At 42.3% G+C, this 22826-nt stretch overlaps 1 long non-coding RNA gene across 1 annotated transcript in view; it reads right to left on the bottom strand.

Moving 5' to 3' along the window:
- The window catches only part of LOC310756455, a 351789-nt gene extending 330691 nt beyond the window's left edge, over positions 1-21098 (bottom strand). Inside the window, exon 1 of the long non-coding RNA XR_014544884.1 lies at positions 21089-21098. This is a non-coding gene — a long non-coding RNA (uncharacterized lncRNA). The remainder of the gene's footprint in view (positions 1-21088) is intronic.
- Positions 21099-22826: the final 1728 nt, after the last annotated feature.

Raw genomic sequence — 22826 nt, 5'->3', positions numbered from 1 at the left:
CAAAACTAAAAGTTCAAGCCATATTTGTACACTAGTTTCTAACCTCCCCCAAGGACCTCCTGCACATTCTGTTCATGGCTCTTTAAAGCATCGCCATAAGGCAAGTGTCTCCCACTGACATTCTGTACTCCTTATTGGCAGTATAATTAGATAATAAGAACAGGCCACCTAGAGATCACAATGAAAGACAGAAATCGCAAAGAAAGAGAAAATTTAAAGACAAATATTGGAGCAGGTCCTGTAGCCTTTCATATCTCTAAGGTTTCTTTTTTTCCTTTCCTACAGGACTCTAAACCTTTGGGCCAATCAGCTGCATATTAAGGCTCAGGAATGAATAATCTTTTGCAGAGATTCCACCCCCAATGCCATTCAGTTGTATCTAGAATGTGGGTATCTGTTGTAATCAGTGGTGGAGGAAAGGGGGTGTGGTGGGGGCGGTCCGCCCTGGGTGTCATCCCTGAGGGGGGGTTGACATCGCTGTCCTGCCCCCCCTGGGATGTTCGCTACTCGCCGCGGGCGGAACCACCCTGGGACACTTGCTGCTCACTGTGGGTGGAATCCCCATGGGATGCTTACCACTCGCGGCACCCCCCTGGGCCACTCACCGCAGGCGGTGCCCCCACAGGTAGCTAGCCCCGCCCCATGGGCGGCTAGCCCCCAGGGTGCACATCATGTGCACCACTTCAGGTACCAGAGCAGCTAGCTCCACCTCTGGGTGTAATAATATTCTTTCTATGCAGAGCCAAATGCTTTTGGGAAACTCTCATTCCACTTTTGTGGAAACTTACTATGGCTTTTTCTGCCTCCTTTAATGTTTAAAGCGCAGAGCCCTGGATATTCCTCCTTACTGTCCCATTCTTCATCCCATTCTCTCCAATCAGACTGAGGCTAGCCATCCCCGCAGTCAGGTGGTGGAGACAATCAGACCAATGGGCTAGCTAGCTGATTTTCACTTCCTGTGCTGGTCCCGGCGGGGGTTACCGTGAGGCGTGGTCAAAGTCCAGTCCTGGGCCGAGGGTCTGGAGACTGTCCACCAGGGGGGAAGCTGGGTTCAAAGCAAAAGCCGGGCGGGAACTCCGGAAAGACAGGTCTGGGTGCTGGCAGAAACAGGTTTCCAACGTCGTTGCTCCCGCAACCTGGGACCGGGCTGACTGGCCTTTATCTTCTCTGAGGCCAGGGGCGGTCCCGGCCCCCAGGTGACCCGCCTCTCCTGGCCTTAAGGCGAGCACTCCTCCTGAGAGAAACCAGTTCCCTCCGTCTCTCTGCCCTGAGCCTCTGCAGCTCAGGAGAGGCTGGAGGGTTACTGGACCCAGGGGGAGGCTCACCTTCCCCTGACAGGGCTGGGAGAGGCGCACCTGCTGGCAATGGGTCCTCAATCACCTCCGAAACCTGAGTGGATTCATCTGGTGTCTGCTCCTGAGGATCTGGCACAGGTGCAGGCGCTTCAGATTGAAGGCCCTGCCCCAGCTCAGCCGGCCCTGGAGGTGGGGGCTCCTGTGCAGGCTGGGATTCCTCCAGTTCAGCCTCTGAATCAGATTCCCAGGCCATCACACTTCCTTTTTGTGCCCCACCAGATCCCCTCAATGTGTCATTTTTAAAACAACAGCTATTTTTACTCCTCCTATTGGTCACCCAGCACGATGCAATGATGTTGGAAGGTTTTTGTGGCCCTCCATATTTATTTATATTTTGCTGACCACTCCCATGGGACCTCTGCTGTGATTCTGTAATATGAGCTCCAAATTCCCCTTCAAAAATTGTCGACACTGACTCAAACATGCACTCCCCGGCAAGATAGTCAAGATCGAACCAATCTTGTCCCAATCTAAAAACAAGAGCAATGTTCTACTACTTGTTTTGAGAAAAGATGCCAGAATGCCTGGACTTAGGATTCCTCTATTCTCAATATTCTGGTTTCAGTTTTCGCCCATCACATACTCCCACTGAAGTCTCCAGGCCACAGCTCTTCAGGAAATCCTTTCCCACCACAACCATTTTGGGAAGACACAATGGGATGCAGAAAGGAAGAAAGGCAGAAAATCTCCATTGTGCAGTGAGCCGTCCCCTCGTGCAACTTTGGATCCAATGCAATGTATAATCTTTTTATTTATTTATTTATTTATTTCTGGTTTAAAGTGTATCCATTTGAATGGATTTGTGCAAGATTACTATAATCAAGCATACCTAAAAGCTATGTGAGTTCAAGCTGGGAGGGCACTTTGGTGTAATGCAAACACATAAAATAATATACATCCTGACTTATACTGAGACTTCTTAAAACTGGTGAGTATGGTAATGTGCTTTCATTGTGTCCCTTGGGTGTTTAAATTCTACCAGAGTCTTGTTCGGGGGATGCATTATGTTATAATGTCAACTATTTAAGTGTAATTACAGGATATATATTTTCCTCTCTTTTTTGACCCCACATAGGAATTTGTTCTTATTTATTTATTTATAAATTTCCCAGGAGCTCTAATTAACCAGTGAAAACACTAGCTTGGTTTCCCTCTATTAAACACACTGTAAAGTCAGCTAACCTGGGAATAAAACACACTTTTATCATTAGGATCCTATGCTAGCATTTCTATTTTACTAGTTGTTGAAGACAGTAGGAAAACGTTAGCCAAATAAATGTAGTAGCTGTTTTAATTTGCTTTAAAATCAGTGACATGCTTCTAATTGTATTTACTGAATCACTGTCAGCTAATTAATCTCTCACTTTTATAACTGATTAAATCAAATAATGCCTTATGTGGGATATAATTCAGTGTGTGTGTGTGTTTGTGTTTGCATTGGATCTAATATATCTGCTGCATAAGATCAAGGTTATATATTGCATAAACTGAGAACACAAAGAACAGAACAGATGCTTTTAAGTGTGGGATAATATACAAATTCATAAACCAAAAATAACACTTATTGTTTGACGGAAAAGCTATCTTTAATATATCATTCTAAGTGAACAGAAATACCACAAAAGTCTGCTATAACAGCACCAAAGCCAATAAGACTTCAAAATCCGGCGATGAAAAGGTGTACCTTTTCATCTTTTTTTCAAATTTTCCATTTTTTAATAGAAGACACAACATACATTTTCAGAAAGCATGGCTAGTTTCTCTTGCTTCTCTTTATTGTTAAAAGTGCAGCCAATCAGTTTTAGACATTTTTGTTGCTTATAATCAGAAATGTATATGCTGCCTTCAGCCATGCTTTGATGACAGTTTATAAAAAGGAAGCATAGGAATGTGAAATGTAAAATTAAAATAACAAAAACTGAGAACATCAAAAAGGGATTTAAATCTTTAAGTGTCTGGTGTGAGTGGGTGAGGGGGAATGTCATCACTTGGTGCTGAAAGGATCACATTGGCAGGTGAATATTTCTCTAAATGGAATTCTGCAAGTAGGGAGCCACCACCGGTAGTGAACTTTCTGCTCATGTTAGTTATCTCAGTTGCCTGATTTGCCTCAGATAGGTAGAGTATGCAGATTAGTCAATTCCTGTTTCAAGCTGGTTGTGCATTTGCAGTTGAATTTAAATTGGGTGCTGAAAACAAGCTTTGGCAAGAATCGTTGCAGCTGTATCTTGAATTGGAGCTGGGGCTGCAAAGAAAGAATTGGAAGTGCACTCCTGTGTCTTCTTTTGAAGTTAGATCAGCAAGCACCTGGGGTGGATCTACTCACAGGAAAAACCCACTATAAATACGTCAGAAAAAAAAAACCCTATGTAAAAACGCTATAGAAAGGTTTTGTACTCTTTGGTGCCATCTGGTGTTGCATGTTCACAACACATTCAAATTACTGTTTTTTGACCAATGTAGCTGAGTCCCAAATCAGCTGGTTCATAGGTGGGTGCCCCTGCCCACTTGTCAGGGGGTGGCCAAGTTCTGGATGAGATATACTAACCAGAGCTACTTCCCTAGTAAAGGTAAAGATACCCCTGCCCGTACGGGCCAGTCGTGTCCGACTCTAGGGTTGGGCGCCCATCTCACTTAAGAGGCCGGGGGCCAGCGCTGTCCAAAGACACTTCCGGGTCACGTGGCCAGCGTGACGAAGCTGCTCTGGCGAGCCAGCACCAGCGCAGCACACGGAAACGCCGTTTACCTTCCCGCTATAAAGCGGTCCCTATTTATCTACTTGCACTTAGGGGTGCTTTCGAACTGCTAGGTGGGCAGGAGCTGGGACCGAAAGACGGGAGCTCACCCCGCCGCGGGGATTCGAACCACCGACCATATGATCGGCAAGTCCTAGGCACTGAGGTTTTACCCACAGCGCCACCCGCGTCCCTAGCTACTTCCCTACCCCTGCCCAAAAGAAAGCAGTTCATATACCACAGTTATCATCCGTGAACCTGCCATGTTTCATGTGAGAGACATCACTTGATGTGTGTGATCTTCCTTGACACAGTGAGTACATGGACATTTGATCAAGTTTGGGAAAATACAGATAATCTTGCAATATGTACCATATTTATTTTTGTAAAGCAGGTGTAGGGAACTTTAGGGGCCAAATGCAGACCTCTCTGATTGGCCCTTGGGATTCTGCCTAGGCCATACCTGCTCTCCAGGGTCACATGTATCACCTGTCCACCGCAGGTGCTCTTGCCTGGTTCTTGTTCTTGAACTGTGACAATGTCTCTTGCTTTCTTCGATGAAGGATGGGGAGATGACCTGCAGAAAGGAGCAGTACATGGAAACATTCAACTTTTGTGTGGCTGGAATATAAGCTACTGTGCAAAGGTATTTCCCTCATCAGTTATATTATTTATCCATCATAAAAACATAGCTGAATAGTAGGCCGATACATTTTTAAAAGAAAGTTCAGTAAGTTCTGATTTATTATTTAGTTTGATCTCCTTCCATTCAGGTATTTTAGGTAGTCATTCAACTTTTCAACAGTCCATTCGGTAAGACCCTGAGAGAATTTTATCTGACCTAAAGCAAAATAAACTTTTAGAGAAAATGTTGGTCTACTTTGCCTCAGTTGCTTTGATTAATTTGCTAGCAACTTCTGGGGTGAGATCACATAACCTAACCAGATGAAATAATCAAATACCCAGATTAGTTTTATTGATTGTTCCTTTCCCTTAGTCATCCTTGATGTTTGGTCATTCAGCCATTTCATTCAGTTAATTTGGCCATTTTGTTTTCTATATATGCTCTGCATAACACTCCCCTTCAAAGATGAAGGCATTAGTGTCAAAAGCCTGCTTCTTGGTGGGTGCCTTCATCTGCGGACTCTGAAAACAAAACTTTATTTATTAACTTATTTGATCAAACACGACTTGCTTTTTATTACTAAAAGTAATACCAGAGCAGGGTGCAAGAAATTTTAAAGCAGGAAAATTACAAAACAGCAAGCACAGCACAAAAGAAAATAATACATAGGTACTACAGACTACCAGATTCATCTGAAGGCCTGGACAAATAATCAAGTCCTGAGGTGGAACTAAAAACTTGTAGGTGTTGACACCAGTCATATTTTGGAGGGCAGGGGATTCCACAACTGGTGTGGCTGCACCGAGTTATCTCTAAACGGTCAGATGCTTCTATCTGAGACATAGTTCAAGATTTTGCAGTGGTCCCATAAGATTATGATTATATACAATGAGTGTCATTAAGAAATTTCAGGGAAATGAATTTCTCACTTGCTTCCCTTATAGGAGACAGTTGCAGCTCTCTCTTCCTTTCTTCTCTATATGCAAGCTTAGTGGATCTCTTGGACAGCCCATGAGGAACCGTTTTATAAAGCACAGGGTTGCTGCCACTGCCTCTCTTTGATTTTTCTTGGTGCTGGTTTTCTGGGTTTTCTCCCACAAGCATCTCTCTGGCAACCACAAAGTTGTTTGTCAGTCATGCTTTGAAATTCACACTTCTGTGAATTTTGCAAGGCAGTTCTCCTGCCAAGTAATGCATACAGAAATTCATATATGAGGGTAACCTGTGCATAAAAAGGCATGTACCAGTGAAAATAGCCTACAAAAGTGCATTGCATTTGGAAATAGGTTTGAAAAAATGTCTAAGGCAAAATTCATACAGGAATGTGTATGTTTAACCTTTTTTAAAAAACAACAACAACTGTTTTTTAAGAATGCTTTTAAAAATAATGATGATAATATTGCTACGGATGTGTTTCCCTCTCTGGGCTCCAGGAGGAATGGCAGGATATAAATTTTAATAATAATAATAATAATAATAATAATAATAATAATAATAATAATAATATTGCACTAATATGCTGAAGAATTTTTACGAGGACTTTAAACAATTCTCAAACTGATTAGGAAATGCATATAATTTAGCTAGGAAAAATTAAAAAAAAACTGAGAAAACCCCAAACTGGCAAATCTGGCCTGTCCTTACTGTTATCTACATGCAGTGCTTCCTCAGTTAAATAATAATAATGAGGTGCTGGTATATATATATTGATAAGCAAGCCATGGGTGCTAGCACATAATTGTTGCCATGGGCAGAGAAAGAAAAAGAAAGAAAGAAAGAAAGAAAGAAAGAAAGAAAGAAAGAAAGAAAGAAGTTCCAGTATTTTGTACCTGTGAGCACCATCAAGCACAACAAAGTGCTGTCTACATGGCAGGAAATGACACAATATTCAGCTGCAGAATAAAGGCATCACATAGTTGGCTTCCTTTGACTCTCGCTTGGCACCCAGGGCTTGAAACTTAGCTGCTGTGCTACAATTTGTGCCCTGATATGAAAAGGGCTAAGGCCTATAAAACAAATGGTAATGCTGACACAGGGTCCAATTCTTTTTCAAAGAAGGCAGTTCAGAAATATATTTGGGCTAAACTCTGGGGAGATGTTTCCATCGAGAGAAGGAAATATGAAAATGAAGTAAATAGAGACAGATTTGCTGAGCGGTCAAATCGGCTGCTGTGAGAACCTGGCACATTTCCAGGTGTGACTCTGGGCTTGCAGTCCCCTTCTTATTAACAAAGGAATCTATAATTACCTAGACGCTTGGTTAAAAGCAAATCTCACCTGAAAGGCTGATCTGCACAGCTTGATGATGAGCTACTTGCCAAAGGAATATGCTGCCGTTCATTCCCAAGCCAGGCAACAATGGTAGCTTGGATGAAGTATTCCAGAGGGGGAAAGGCTTCAAAGAGAAAAGCATCAATACCAGTTTCAGATTCAGCAGCTGATACTTGAAAGTTAATCTATGAAGACCTGCCAGCTCTGAATTGGCCCAAGATTATTCTTCTTTGTGTAGAAGAGTATCATAAATCGATTGAGTTCTTTTAGGGTAATCAAAGAGCCTACATTCAGTCTTCTCTTCATTCTGAAAAAAAATATCCCTGTAAATCATAGAAAACAAAAAGGTAGAAGTGGCAGGGGGTAGCCTGCCTGATTCTATCACCTTATGCACACTGCAGAACACAATCTGCAATCAGCTATTTGAATCAGAAATGAACATTCAGATACAACTCTAGATGTTAGCCAGAGATAACCTACACATGCTTCTATCCTATTATCCAGGTACAAGCCTCCTGTGTGATAAGATGTGATAACTCTAGTGATGCTGTAAAAAAAACAGAGTGGGTGTGTTTATTTTCTATGTTTTGTGTATTCTTTAATGGTTCCTTGATCATAATTATTATTTGATTGATTGAAAAAGGAGCCCCCTAAACAGAAAAAGCTAAGACCAAAGGCAGACTGTGTTGTTGTTGTTTAGTCGTTTAGTCGTGTCCGACTCTTCGTGACCCCATGGACCAGAGCACGCCAGGCACTTCTGTCTTCCACTGCCTCCCGCAGTTTGGTCAGACTCATGTTTGTAGCTTCGAAGACACTATCCAACCATCTCGTCCTCTGTCGTCCCCTTCTTCTTGTGCCCTCCATCTTTCCCAACATCAGGGTCTTTTCCAGGGAGTCTTCTCTTCTCATGAGGTGGCCAAAGTATTGGAGCCTCAGCTTCACGATCTGTCCTTCCAGTGAGCACTCAGGGCTGATTTCCTTAAGAATGGATAGGTTTGATCTTCTTGCAGTCCATGGGACTCTCAAGAGTCTCCTCCAGCACCATAATTCAAAAGCATCAATTCTTCGACGATCAGCCTTCTTTATGGTCCAGCTCTCACTTCCATACATCACTACTGGGAAAACCATAGCTTTTACTATACGGACCTTTGTTGGCAAGGTGATGTCTCTACTTTTTAAGATGCTGTCTAGGTTGGTCATTGCTTTCCTCCCAAGAAGCAGGCGTCTCTTAATTTCGTGGCTGCTGTCACCATCTGCAGTGATCATGGAGCCCAAGAAAGTAAAATCTCTCACTGCCTCCATTTCTTCTCCTTCTATTTGCCAGGAGGTGATGGGACCAGTGGCCATGATCTTCGTTTTTTTGATGTTGAGCTTCAGACCATATTTTGCGCTCTCCTCTTTTACCCTCAATAAAAGGTTCTTTAATTCCTCCTCACTTTCTGCCATCAAGGTTGTGTCATCTGCATATCTGAGGTTGTTGATATTTCTTCCAGCAATCTTAATTCCGGCTAGGGATTCATCCAGCCCAGCCTTTCGCATGATGAATTCTGCATATAAGTTAAATAACCAGGGAGACAATATACAGCCTTGTCGTACTCCTTTCCCAATTTTGAACCAATCAGTTGTTCCATATCCAGTTCTAACTGTAGCTTCTTGTCCCACATAGAGATTTCTCAGGAGACAGATGAGGTGATCAGGCACTCCCATTTCTTTAAGAACTTGTCATAGTTTGCTGTGGTCGACACAGTCAAAGGCTTTTGCATAGTCAATGAAGCAGAAGTAGATGTCTTTCTGGAACTCTCTGGCTTTCTCCATAATCCAGCGCATGTTTGCAATTTGGTCTCTGGTTCCTCTGCCTCTTCTAAATCCAGCTTGCACTTCTGGGAGTTCTCGGTCCACATACTGCTTGAGCCTTCCTTGTAGAATTTTAAGCATAACCTTGCTAGCGTGTGAAATGAGTGCAATTGTGCGGTAGTTGGAGCATTCTTTAGCACTGCCCTTCTTTGGGATTGGGATGTAGACTGATCTTCTCCAATCCTCTGGCCACTGCTGAGTTTTCCAAACTTGCTGGCATATTGAGTGTAGCACCTTAACAGCATCATCTTTTAAAATTTTAAATAGCTCAGCTGGAATACCATCACTTCCACTGGCCTTGTTATTTGCAGTGCTTTCTAAGGCCCATTTGACTTCACTCTCCAGGATGTCTGGCTCAAGGTCAGCAACCCCACTACCTGGGGTGTACGAGGCATCCATTTCTTTCTGGTATAATTCCTCTGTGTATTCTTGCCACCTCTTCTTGATGTCTTCTGCTTCTGTTAGGTCCTTACCACTTTTGTCCTTTATTATGGCAATCTTTGAACGAAATGTTCCTTTCATATCTCCAATTTTCTTGAACAGATCTCTGGTTCTTCCCATTCTGTTGTTTTCCTCTATTTCTTTGCATTGCTCGTTTAAGAAGGCCTTCTTATCTCTCCTTGCTATTTTTTGGAAATCTGCATTCAATTTCCTGTATCTTTCTCTATCTCCCTCGCATTTTGCTTGCCTTCTCTCCCCCGCTATTTGTAAGGCCTCATTGGACAGCCACTTTGCTTTCTTGCATTTCCTTTTCATTGGGATGGTTTTCGTTGCTGCCTCCTGTATAATGTTGCGAGCCTCCATCCATAGTTCTTCAGGCACTCTGTCTAGCAAATCTAAATCCTTAAACCTGTTCCTCACTTCCACTGTGTATTCATAAGGGATTTGATTTAGATTGTATCTTACCGGCCCAGTGGTTTTTCCTACTTTCTTCAGTTTAAGCTTGAATTTTGCTATAAGAAGCTGATGATCCGAGCCACAGTCAGCTCCAGGTCTTGTTTTTGCTGACTGTATTGAGCTTCTCCATCTTTGGCTGCAGAGAATATAATCAATCTGATTTCGATGCTGCCCATCTGGTGATGTCCACGTGTAGAGTCGTCTCTTGTGTTGTTGGAAAAGCGTGTTTGTGATGACCAGCTTGTTCTCTTGACAGAACTCTATTAGCCTTTGCCCTGCTTCATTTTGCTCTCCAAGGCCAAACTTGCCCGTTGTTCCTTTTATCTCTTGATTCCCTACTTTAGCATTCCAATCCCCTATAATGAGAAGAACATCCTTCTTTGGTGTCGCTTCTATAAGGTGTTGTAAGTCTTCATAGAATTGGTCAATTTCAGTTTCTTCAGCACCAGTAGTTGGTGCATAAACTTGGATTACTGTTATGTTAAAAGGTCTGCCTTGGATTCGTATCGAGATCATTCTATCATTTTTGAGATTGCATCCCAGTACTGCTTTCACCACTCTTTTGTTGACTATGAGGGCCACTCCATTTCTTTTCCGGGTTTCTTGCCCACAGTAGTAGATATGATGGTCATCCGAACTGAATTCGCCCATTCCTGTCCATTTTAGTTCACTGATGCCCAGGATGTCAATATTTATTCTTGCCATCTCAAAGGCAGACTGTAGTCAACGCTTAATACAACCAGAACAACACACTGATATACAATTAATTGGGGTCTAGTGATATACAATTAACACTTGCCTTCCGTCTTCTGTTCCAGATTTACATGGTGTCAGATTTTGAGGGATCATTGAGGAGTACCATGGAGCCATTGTCAAGAGAGATGTCACACCCTCTTCACAATGGAGTTCTCCACTGAAAGATGTCCAGCAACACCTTAGCCCTAGCCCCAATACCTCAGAAAGGCTTCTGAGATTTGCAGTTCTCCTTTTGCAAGGGACTGCACTTCTGTGTGGTATCCATTAGAGACAAGGACGCCTCAGTTCCTGAGAAATGGCTTGGGCAGGCAACAATGGCCTGAGGAGCCCTGCCTGATGACTGGACGACAGTTTCCACCTTGCTATAAGCTTCCAGCTTTACAGCACACAGGTCAACCCCAATTGTTGCTCAACGCTTTATCAATAACACAATGTCCCTAGGGCTTTCTGGAAATATGATATAAATGTTTGATATACATTTTCTGCTGAACAGCCAAGGGAACAATATTTATGGCACTGAGACTACAGAGCAATAACAGCATCTGATATTGGCTAAACACTCAGTTAAAGCAGGGCCTTCTGAAAACAGGAGAGAACTCTGATTGCCAGACATGTTGCAATGAAATGAGCATTAACGTTTTGAAAAGGGAAAATATTGTTCTCTTTCCTTCCTCCTGGGAGGGTTTGCAAGTGCCACACAGCTAGACTCAGGAGCAACATTTTATTGGAATGGGCACTGCATGGATGAATGAAGGCTCTTGGGTGTCTCTACACTTTGAGGCGCAAGTGTTGGTCTCCTGTAGTGTACTCCAGAGGGAAAACCCAGCATCCGATTCAAAGCCGTCCAAGCACAGAATCGAGACTTGAAAGATGTATTTTCAGCCCTTGAGGGTCATGTATACGGATCAGGAATACAAAAATACTCTGGGTAAGCAGGTGAAATAAAGGGCTTGGTGAAGGGGAAAGAAACTGCATAGAAGGGCATGTTGTTCAGCTAGAGATTGCATGAATCATTTTGTGCAGAGAGAATGTGTATATGTGCATGAAGGCATGGGACAAGTTAGGCAATTTTAGACGCTGGACTTAATAATCTTATACAGGACCCATCTTTAGGTGGAAATGTGTATTACTTCACTTCAAAATTTAGAAAGCAAACCCTGCTGCTTTTTGGGGGGCGGGGGGAAGAGGCTCCAACTCATCCTGCAGAGTAGGTCCATGGACTTCAGCCCCAATATCCTATCGGGATGGTACAACTGCATGAAGGAAAAGATGTGTGAAAGACAAAAGGTATTGAATACAAAACTTACCTCAATACAGGTTCAGCAATCTTATCTTCTACACATTTCCTTTGTTGCATTATAAACTGTCTCAGCAAACATGTGTCTGAAGTGGGATTTTAAAGCAGGAATGTAAGCACATCTGTTTGACGTGACTCGTCACACACTGATATGACACCATCTGTACCGGGGGGGGGGGGGGGAGCACATCTAAAGATGAATTGGGTCTAATCAGGCAAAAGGTCAATGGAAACCCAATGGCACAACACACATCCTTTCATAGATACTTTCCCCTCGGTCTTAGGAACCAAACAAGGAGAATGGGATACCTCCATGCAAATGTCTCTGCAGATTCTACTCGGTAGGATATAGATGTGCAAAGGGCAGAAGAGCTTCTGTACTTTTGGTAGTTTTATTTGTATATAAATCGTTGTTAAGAAATGGAATTATGGCAGGTGCAATGTGTAATGCAAAGGCAAGGAATGCTGCTTCTAATGAAATGCCCCCTACTACACAATTTAATTGGAGCTGAGGCTCCAATACTTTGGCCACCTCATGAGAAGAGAAGACTCCCTGGAAAAGACCCTGATGTTGGGAAAGATTGAGGGCACAACGAGAAGGGGACGACAGAGGACGAGATGGTTGGACAGTGTTCTCAAAGCTACGAACATGAGTTTGACCAAACTGCGGGAGGCAGTGGAAGACAGGAGTGCCTGGCGTGCTCTGGTCCATGGGAGAGACTTTCTCCCCAGGTGAAAAAAAATGGTTGGAGTGTGCGTGTGCGTGCCAGATTGGGGGTGGGGGTGGGGGAAAGCCAGTTTCCACTCCTGTAGAGATGGTTTTCAATTGTAATGAAAAGTGCAGCCTTTAGAAAAGGCGATGCTGGTGCACAGGGAGTTATTTGGCCAATTACACCTGCTTCGGAAGGCATTAAAAATTAACTACTGTGCATGCAGATTTGGAAACAGTGTGAGCTATTTACAATGAAATGCTGACTTGGGCTCCAGCTGAAAGCATTTATATAGGCTGTTGATTTTGTAAGTTAAACCAGAACTGTTAAGTCTGCTGTTTCAGCCTCAAAGCTGAGGCAGCAGCCGTGTCTCAAGCTGACATAAATATCAATGTTACAAATTACTTTTCATACCTCTGTATCAGGAGCAGAGCCTCCGCATCAGCACTTAGTGGCACTCTTAATACCGGCACAGTTGTGTCCTTACATTTCTTGTTTTGTATTGAGAAGGCGAAACCCAGCATAATGCTAATGCAAGAAATGTGGGAGCTGGAACTCAGGAAACTGTCTTATAGCAAATCAGACCGATGATCCATCTCGCTTAGCATCATCTGCACTGACTAGTAGTGGTTCTCTAGGGTTTCAGATGAGGAATGTTTCATACCCTCTGCTGGAGGTGCTGGGGAGTTGAACCTGAGACCTTCAGCATGCAACACAGATGATCTACCAATGAGCTATGGCTCTTCCCTAAATGGCCTCAGTCCAGTATACCTGTGGGAGTATCTACACCCCCATCATTCAGCCCAGACTCTGAGGTCCAGTGCCAAGGGCGTTCTGGCAGTTCCCTCACTGCGAGAAGTAAGGTTACAGGGAACCAGGCAGAGGGCCTTCTTGGTAGTGGTGGCTGCCCTGTGGAACACCCTCCCATCAGATGTCAAGGAAATAAGCAACTATCTGAACTTTTAGAAGATACCTGAAGGCAGCTCTGCTTAGGGAAGTTTTTAATGTTTGACGTTTTATCGTGTTTTTAATATTCTGTTGGGAGTCGCCCAGAGTGGCTGGGGAAACCCAGCCAGATGGGTGGGTTGTTGTTGTTGTTGTTGTTGTTGTTATTAATTATTGTGCTAGGTCCCCCCCCCCATTTTTTCGCCATTCCCCAGTGTAACATCCACTACTAGTAGAATAATGGACACAGTCTGATATAAGCTGCCTGAAGTGCCGCCCCAAGGAAAGAATGAATTCACCCCCAATCTTTTCAAACCATAATACTTGGGAAAGGCTTCAGCCAGTCCCTTAAAGGGACAATGCCTCATACAGGTTTTCAATAACAGAAATAACCATTGAAATATGTTCAAAACTTGAAACAAACAGTATTAAATATGTTACAAAAATGCAGATTAATCTAATCTCTCATTTAAACCATACAGGATAACTGAAGTGGGGCGGAGGAAATCAAAGATGCTTCCCATTGAAAAGCTAATATGCAAGAATCTTGTCCTTTCTGAGTTAATAAATGAACTTGCTCAATTGTTTAAAACTTCACATATTCGGGTGTATGACTGCTATTTGAAAACATGAAGAGTTAAAGGAGCTTCAAATGTTTTAATTCTGAGCATGAAGAGTGCCATATTTCTGTTTGTTAGTCAACAAGATTCTTTCTCAAGCAATAGGCAGTTTCTGCTAGCGACAATACAGTGATAGAAAAAAGGCATCTCATAATCACTGTAGGAGAAGCAGGGCAGAAGTAGGATGCTTAAAACTGAGAAGCATCTTCAGTCCTCGACAACACTGGAGATTATTGCAGGAGATGCACAAATCAAGGGGGGGGGGAGGTAACTTTGCCTAAATTCTTTTGAACTCTCTTTGAAATCCATACAGATATATTTCCTGAGCATGTCCATCCAGACATACCTTCTGTTTCAATCCAGCTAAATTTTACTGGCAGCTGTAGAATAAGTTATAGAATTGGTTGCTTGAGTAACTGTAAGTTAAACACAAATTAGTCTGGAATCTTGTTAATAAACAGCCATGATCAGCGTATGATTCCTACTGAGATACTGTTTTTTTAAAAAAAATAATAATCACCCATCCTTCAACAAACTGTGATTTGAAGAACATAGCATACATATGATGAAATGAAAACAGTTCCATCCAAATAACAGAAATCTTTCCCCTAAAGACAGCTGAATTCTCTTTGTTATTCTTAATGTCATGTACCAAACAAATTGCGTATCCATAGTCAGAGTGTGGAACAGTCAGAGCAACAGCAGCACTGCAAGGAGTTTGGGGGGTTATTGGCAATGGGAATTCTGACAGGAGTAGAGCAAACAGGAAAGCAACAGACAAGCTGGCCGCATTCATTGCTATGTAGCCAGTGTGCAACCACAAAACCTTCGTATTGCTGGGCCACCTCATACATTTAAGAACAACTGGTGCATTTGAGATAATAAATTTAAGCCCAGCTTCGTAAGCAGATTTCAGGACACCGACAGCCAATGTTAGCCTAGTTGGCGTGGATATCTGAAGATTAAAAAGCCAATATTTTTAAAGGTATGTGATGTGCCCTGACAGCGCCTTTATTTGAAGCTGCTTCACTCACCTTGACAGGAAAGGCAGGGAAATCTAGTTAAGATGTCTGACACTATGACTGTGTACACACTCCTATTTACCCTGCGTGCAGCACATTCCCACCGCTGGTTTGCGAAACCACGTACATTTGATGCAATCCTAGGGTAGCCATATTTCAAGAGGTAAAAATAAAAAGTTGTTGAGCTTTTTTAGGACAGTCGCCCAATAGCCCTGCCACTGCCGCCGAGCCAGAACCCATGCTGTCCACACCTGAGCCTGAACCACAGCTGCCCACACACATTAAAAAAAACCAAACCCAATATCCAGGACGTTTACTTTAAATTGTAAAATTCCCCCCAGATGGGCGTGTAGGACCCCCAAAAGAAGACACATCCAGGAATTCCCGGAACAACCCTATGAAATCCACATCTATCCTGTAGTTTCTTGAGAAACACTGCATTTTGATGTGTTTCCTCTGCCAAACAGCTTTGATCTGACGGCTGCGCTCTGCCATCACAGATAGAGGCAGCAGTGCTTTTGAATACCAGCTGCTGGGAACTACAGGAGGGGAGAGGGCTCTTGGGCTTTTAAACCTGTTTGTGGGTTTCCCATGGGTTGGCTACTGTGAAAACAGGATGCTGGACTAGATGGGGCAATGGGTTCTTCTTATGTTCTCATTGATGTGCACAATGACATGCAAATGTGATTTGAAACACGGCGGAGGGAAATGACCTGTGTTTTAAGTCAGTAATGTGTACACAGCTGATGTTTGTGAGGCTGGAAAACATTTGATTGGACAGAACATCTAAGGCTGCAATCCTCTGCACACATACACAAGAACATAAGGACAGACCAGAGCCCTAAGCCAGCACTCTGTTTTCACAGTGGCCAACCATATACTTATGGGAAAGTCATAGAATCATAGAATCATAGAGTTGGAAGAGACCACAAGGGCCATCGAGTCCAACCCCCTGCCAAGCAGGAAACACCATCAGAGCACTCCTGACATATGGTTGTCAAGCCTCTGCTTAAAGACCTCCAAAGAAGGAGACTCCACCACACTCCTTGGCAGCAAATTCCACTGTCGAACAGCTCTTACTGTCAGGAAGTTCTTCCTAATGTTTAGGTGGAATCTTCTTTCTTGTAGTTTGGATCCATTGCTCCATGTCCGCTTCTCTGGAGCAGCAGAAAACAACCTTTCTCCCTCCTCTATGTGACATCCTTTTATATATTTGAACATGGCTATCATATCACCCCTTAACCTCCTCTTCTCCAGGCTAAACATGCCCAGCTCCCTTAGCCGTTCCTCATAAGGCATCGTTTCCAGGCCTTTGACCATTTTGGTTGCCCTCCTCTGGACACGTTCCAGTTTGTCAGTGTCCTTCTTGAACTGTGGTGCCCAGAACTGGACACAGTACTCCAGGTGAGGTCTGACCAGAGCAGAATACAGTGGCACTATTACTTCCCTTGATCTAGATGCTATACTCCTATTGATGCAGCCCAGAATTGCATTGGCTTTTTTAGCTGCCGCGTCACACTGTTGGCTCATGTCAAGTTTGTGGTCAACCAAGACTCCTAGATCCTTTTCACATGTACTGCTCTCAAGCCAGGTGTCACCCATCTTGTATTTGTGCCTCTCATTTTTTTTTGCCCAAGTGCATTTCTCCCTGTTAAAATTCATCTTGTTTGTTTTGGCCCAGTTCTCTAATCTGTCAAGGTCGTTTTGAAGTGTGATCCTGTCCTCTGGGGTGTTAGCCACCCCTCCCAGTTTGGTGTCATCTGCAAATTTGATCAGGATGCCCTTGAGTCCATCATCCAAGTCGTTGATAAAGATGTTGAATAAGACCGGGCCCAAGACAGAACCCTGTGGCACCCCACTAGTCACTCCTCTCCATTGATGAGCACCCTTTGGGTTCAGTCAGTCAGCCAGTTACAAATCCACTGAGTGGTAGCATAGTCAAGACCGCATTTTACCAGCTTCTTTACAAGAATAGCATGGGGCACCTTGTCAAATGCCTTGCTGAAATCAAGGTAGGCTACATCCACTGCGTTCCCTTCATCTACCAGGCTTGTAATTCTGTCAAAAAACGAGATCAGGTTAGTGTGACATGACTTATTTTTCAGAAATCCATGCTGACTATTGATGATCACAGCATTCCTTTCTAGGTGCTCACAGACTGTTTGCTTAATGATCTGCTCCTAAATCTTCCCTGGTATTGATGTCAGACTGACTGGGCGGTAATTATTTGGGTCCTCTCTTTTCCCCTTTTTGAAAATAGGGACAACATTTGCCCTCCTCCAGTCTGCCGGGACTTCGCCTGTTCTCCAGGAATTCTCAAAGATGACTGCCAGTGGTTCTGAGATCACATCTGCCAGTTCTTTTAATACTCTTGGATGCAGTTCATCTGGCCCTGGAGACTTGAATACATCTAAACTAGCCAAGTATTCTTGTACTATCTCCTTAGTTATTCTGGGCTGTGTTTCCTCTGCTGAATCATTTGCTCCAAATTCTTCAGGTCGGGCATTGTTTTCTTTATCGGAGAAGACTGAGGCAAAGAAGGCATTGAGGAGTTCAGCCCTTTCTGTGTCCCCTCTTTGCATTTCACCATCTTCTCCTCTGAGTAACCCCACGGTTTCTTTGTTCTTTCTTTTGCTACGAACATACCCATAAAAGCCTTTTTTGTTGCTTTTAACCTCTCTAGCAAGCCTGAGTTCATTCTGTGCTTTAGCTTTTCTGACTTTGTGTCTACACGTGCTGGCTATTTGTTTGAATTCCTCTTTGGTGGTTTCCCCCCTTTTCCATTTTTTGTACACATCCTTTTTTAATCTCAACTCAGTTAAAAGTTCATTAGATAGCCACCCTGGCTTCTTTAGGCACCTTCCATGTTTCCATCTCATTGGTATTGCCTGAAGTTGTGCTTTTACTATCTCCCTCTTAACAAACTCCCAGCCATCATGAACTCCCTTTCCTTTTAGTATTACTGTCCATGGGATCTCACCCAGCACTTCCCTAAGTTTTATGAAGTCGGCTTTCTTAAAGTCAAGAAATTGAGTCCTAGTATGCTTGGCTGCTCCTTTCCGCTGTATAGTAAACTTCAGAAGAGCATGATCACTCGTGCCTAATGATCCTTCCACTTCTACCCCACTAACCAGGTCATCAACATTGGTTAGGACCAGAAGCAGGGCATGGGTACAATAGCACTGTTTCATTCATGCTACCCAGCAATGAATGACAGTAAGTCTCATAAACCATAGTGGGCCTGATAGTGGGCCTGATTCAACTAAGTAGTTGCACTAGTGGAAACCAGTGCAAGGACTCTCTCCCCCCCCCCATTGGCTTTGGGGAAAAGGATAGTTCCCCCAAAAAGTGTGGGGGGGGGAGGAGAGATTGTTCCATCAGGCAAGCAGAAATGCTTGCACTCACAGATCGTTTATGTCAGTGGAATACTGAATTCCAGTGGGACTATGAAAACCTATATAAGATGCACAACAACTGTGACTTTATAAAATGTTATTTGTAGGTTATTAAACCCATACATCAATTGACTGTGAAGAGACCAAAACACAGAGCAGTGCAGTGGTCACCAGACTTTTTTTAAACAGCAACAACAAAAAAGTATTAGATGGTACAACTGTACTGTTGTGAGGCATTTTCCTCTCTCATCTCCTGAGCAGGGAAGATGGAAGCAGCTTAGCATAGATGTAAGACTAGGAATCAAGTGCAGTACTGATTGTTTGTCAGAAGCAAGCCAGGCCAAGACAGCTCGTGCTGCTCCACAGAAGACCACAGACAGCTCCTTTTTGTGCTGCTGTAGCATTCATGTCCTACAGACTGCCCATCCATGTTAGTGTGATTACTTTTTTACTTGAAAAAAGGTCGCCATATTCCCAAAAGTGAAAATCAGGACAGAGTTGTTTTTGGTCAGGTCAAAGTTGTTGAGCTTTCTTTGGGAATATATATATATATATATATAGAGAGAGAGAGAGAGAGATATGTTTTGGTGCTTTTCTTAGATTTTTTAAAATTATATGTATGTACACACACGCACATACCAACTAACCCAGACGTTTTTGCTGATTCATATTGTCTTGTCTTGTATTAGAATATACTGTACTTTAATTTAAATATGATATACCTATCAGATCCATATTGGCATGTTGGCTTTAGCTCCAGCTCGGTCTTTCCCTTGCATATTTTAGGTGACCCCCCTAATGACTTCCATCTTTGTTCCCATACTGGTTCAGGCATCCCAAAATGACAATTTTCTTTTGTCTCTTCCTTCAGTTGTGTGCACTGTTTGGGGGAGGAGGTGGAGAGGAGTCCATGGAATTTAAACAGAATAATTATCTCTTATAAAATATGATTTGGCTTCTGTACATTGTCATAGAAATTCCACAAGTTAAACAATATTTATTTTATGCATCATCCCAACTCCATTAAAATATTTCATTTATAATCTGCAGGGCTGCTGTGGGTCAATATACATAAATAAACAGGTAATTAGAAAGGAAAGGAAGGAAACAACCATTTTTATTAGACACTGCTAATATCCTTTTCTCTCAAGATGTCATTTTCTATAAAACCAAATTAGCTTAAAACTAAGCAATAAGGAGAATTTACTGGCCTTTTATGGCCATCAGTTATATGGAAAAGCCTGGTTTTCCCAACCGAGTCAGTCAGAAAGATGGTGCTTTCGGTGGAACAAATATAAAACTCTGTGAATAGGCAGTCATAAGATAAAACAACTGGAAAAGATGTTTACTAATGGGGTGGGGGAAAGAAAATATTATAAAGCAGAGAGAGGTGAAATTACAACAATACAGTGGTAAACAACCTAAACACCACAAAGTTGGCCCATATAAATAAATTAAGAAGCCCCCACATGACGTAAACAGCTTCACCAATAGAACTCCACATCTCAAGCCTGCAAATAATTCTGGAAATTCTTTGAGGAGTCCAGGTTGTGATTGCCCAGCTGTTGACCCAAGTTTGCTATCCAGACTGACTCATTAATTTGTAAGATGCTGACAATGCTTCCTGAACAGGGCAGGAGAAACAGACTGAAGGAAAGCAGAGCAAAATGTGCCCAAAGGAAGCTTGTGAACTGATATATGAGTAATGAGACATAACCAGAAAGTTCAGAACTAAGAGGTTGTATGGAGGAAGAGGGGAAGAGATTTAATAGAGCATTTCTAGCCAATGAAAAATCTAGACTGAAATCTAGTCAAGGTCTGGCTGTTCTTATTCATATGATGATGAGTGAGTAAGGGTGTCTCTTAAAGTGTGCTATGTCCTTTCGGGACCCAATGTGTTTAACTGTTATCAAGCATATAGCTAGGTCCTGAAAAGCTACACAGTTATGCTGTTTTAAACACAATGCCTAATTTTTCCAGTCTTAGAAAATGCTACACTAGTCTGCTTGCAAAATAAATCTTTTTTAAAAAATAAAATAAAAGTTGACTGTTTATTTCAGGCTCGTTAAAATTATTCACAACACTCAAAGCACTGGGAATTCAAATTAGTGCCTCAGTCATTTTGGGCAGACATTTTGGAATCAATGGGGCATGACCCACTTTTAAGTCCTATTCATTGAAATGAGAAGGTTAAGGATGTACTTAACCCTCTCCCACAAAAATAAATGGGAATGTAGAATGTGTTTCGCTTTGATGGGATCTCGCAGCCCACATGGTGGTGTGCGCATTGTTTTGATAAATGCGAAAGGGACAGCCTGTGGCATTACTATGCAATGTGCAAATTTATACAACATAAATAAAGTGATCATAGCAACAATAATTAGTGGAAACATAATCTTTCTAGATATGTGAATCTAATTCCCATAATGAAAGAGAAATCCCTAACCTCAAATTCTCAATTAAGCCCTAAGCAAATACAATCAGATGCTGATAAATTCTAGATGAGCAATTTCACACTGGAGCCTGTTTTCTTGAAACATAGAAACTCTGAGGTCAGCTCTGGAAGATGGAAATGGTCTCCCACTGGTTTCTGAATACGGTTGTACCTCAGAAGTTGAATGGAATCCATTCCGAAAGTCCGTTTGACTTCCAAAATGTTCAGAAAACAAGACGCGGCTTACAATTGGCTGCAGGAAGCTCCTGCAGCGAATCAGAAGCCACGAAAGCTGCATCGGATGTTCGGGTTCCAAAGAACGTTCACAAACTGGAACACTCACTTCTGGGTTTGTGGCATTCGGGAGCCAAAGCATTCGACTCGTAAGGCATTCGGGATCTAAGGTACAACTGAACTACCATGTTCAATGTCCAAATTGCCCACCACTGCAAACCTCTCAGCAACAGAGTAACATGTTGCAAGTAATCTACTTTTTATGTTCTGAACTGCCCTGAGGTCTATGGATGAAGGGTAGCATAAAATAATAATAATAATACTCCTGTGAGCAATCTGGATGGTGCATTTTGGACTAGTTGAAGTTTCTGGACCAGATACAATGGCCAGCCCCACATAAAGTAATCTTGAGCATGTAGACAATCCCTAGATATGCATATTTTTCTAAATGTACACAAGAGATTCCAATAACTGCACTCAGTGCTTTTTTCTGAGGGGACACGGGTACGCATACCCCTAAATATTTTGTGAATCTAAGTTTGGCCTCATTGAAGGGCAGGTTTTCAATATGAGTAGGAAAATGAGAGTATCCCTAAACATTTTTTTTTGAAAAAAAAGCACTGACTATACTTACTCTCGGTTTGTTGAATTGCATAGCTTTATTTTCTCATAGGAAAGATAAAACACCTTCTTCAATTTGATCTTTAGCAACTGGATAGTAAAGCTTTTCCTTGCAAGAACTGCGAGCAACTCTACAACTCAGTCATTACGAATTCAATATATTGATTGCAACGACTGAAATAATGTAGCCGGGAATAGATGCATGAAAATGATGTCGGAACAGTCATTTCCTCTCACTTTCTTCATAATATTCCTACCAGCTATGCTCCTAACAACTTAGCCACTGCTGTGATTTTCATCTAATAATGATCGGAAACAATTTTAGACTTTAAGCCGACTTTCATTAAAGTTCTACTATATCAGAGTTCATTGAATCAGTACAAACGAGCCAGACTATAATAACATGCTTTGGAGTCATTCATGGATTTTATAAGCTATTGAGAGTTATGATAAAAAGGGCATATAACCCTTTTCAAATGGGACAAAATGTCAGGTTTTGATGTATTAGCAAGTGTCACTAGTTTTGGAAAATTAACCAGTTTGTCTGGATTCACCCTACTGTTCTTTAAATTTAGGATTTTCCTAGTGTCCCCTTTGTTGAACGAACATACTTAAGAGCTGTTATTAAGCCTTTGACCTTAATTGAGAAAAAGCCCAACTCAGGTCCCATTGATTCAATCGAGGCATGAGCAGAATGAGTTTTCTTCAGCTTCAGGTCTTTAGATGCAAATGACCCTAACCATGTTAGCTTGCAAAGATTTCCATTGCTTTCAGTAGAGCTTACTGTGAAGTAAGTATGCATACTATTGCAAATTTCAGCCCAGTTCTGTGCTCAGTAGGGCTTAACCGCAGTTAAGCAATGCAATTCTATGCATGCTTACTGAGAAATAATTCTCACTTTCTTCTAAATAAGTGAGTATGTGACTGCAGTCCTGGGAATGATAAAAGCAGAGGAATGTATGTATATAGTTTAGCCACACCCACAGAGTGGGTGCGGCTAAATTTCTGTGAGATCATGCTGTGCCATGTATTTCTTATGTATAGTATTTTATTGT

The sequence above is a fragment of the Podarcis filfolensis genome, assembly GCF_964270895.1.
Source record: "Podarcis filfolensis genome assembly, chromosome: 1".
Taxonomy (NCBI): domain Eukaryota; kingdom Metazoa; phylum Chordata; class Lepidosauria; order Squamata; family Lacertidae; genus Podarcis; species Podarcis filfolensis.
Note: the sequence above shows the minus strand (reverse complement) of the source record. Positions and strands in the feature narration are given on the sequence as shown.